Here is a 910-nt window from a genome sequence, read left to right as displayed (position 1 = left end):
AGGATCCTGCGGCCTGGGTCGTCTCACTCACTCGCGGGGCCTGCGCTCTGGGTCTTTTCAGGTTCCCGCAGCCCGGGTTGTCTCACTCACTCCCGGGCCTGCGCTCTGGGTCTGTTCCGGACCCCGCGGCCTGGGTTGTCTCACTCACTCGCCGGGCCTGCGCTCTGGGTCTGTTCAGGATCCCGTGGCCTGGGTTGTCTCACTCACTCGCGGGGCCTGCGCTCTGGGTCTTTTCAGGATCCTGTGGCCTGGGTCGTCTCACTCACCCCCCGGGCCTGCGCTCTCTCAGCTACTTTTTAAAAAAATAATTTAATTGAGAAACAAATAGCAATGAGACTGTTTCAAAACTGATTACTAACACAGTTTCAATAATGAATACATTGCATATTGTTGTCTTAGTGATTACTCATTGAACAAGATGCCAACATGATCTCCTGTCCACAGACACTATTAGAACAAATCTCTCTGTTCATTGAATTAAGAGAGCTTTTTTTTTTTTTTTTTTTTTAAGAACATACATCAACTCATGTAATGTCTCCAGGAAGATTACTGAGTTTCTGCTTATCTGATTTTTTTTTAGCTCATTTGAATTATTTATATCTACAAAATACTACTTCACTTTTACTTTTCTGCACTTATATATATATGGTCAACATGAAAACTGCTGAATCTTGGCCTTCATGGGTCACTATCATAAATGCCTGATTTCTTTGAAACTATAATTTTAATATGTTCTTAAATTGATTTTGTATTTGACTACACACAAGTATATTTTGTCAACTATTTCCCATAACTTCATGTATAATTGGATTAGTGATATGTTTTATAATCCTGTAGTACAAATTTGGCAGTTTTACTGGAGACAACTCTACTATCTAGTTTCTTGTGAATTTTAGAAATTAAAGTCTAT

The sequence above is a fragment of the Octodon degus genome, unplaced genomic scaffold, assembly GCF_000260255.1.
Source record: "Octodon degus isolate 3935 unplaced genomic scaffold, OctDeg1.0 scaffold00020, whole genome shotgun sequence".
Taxonomy (NCBI): domain Eukaryota; kingdom Metazoa; phylum Chordata; class Mammalia; order Rodentia; family Octodontidae; genus Octodon; species Octodon degus.
This window is presented reverse-complemented; position numbering follows the sequence as displayed.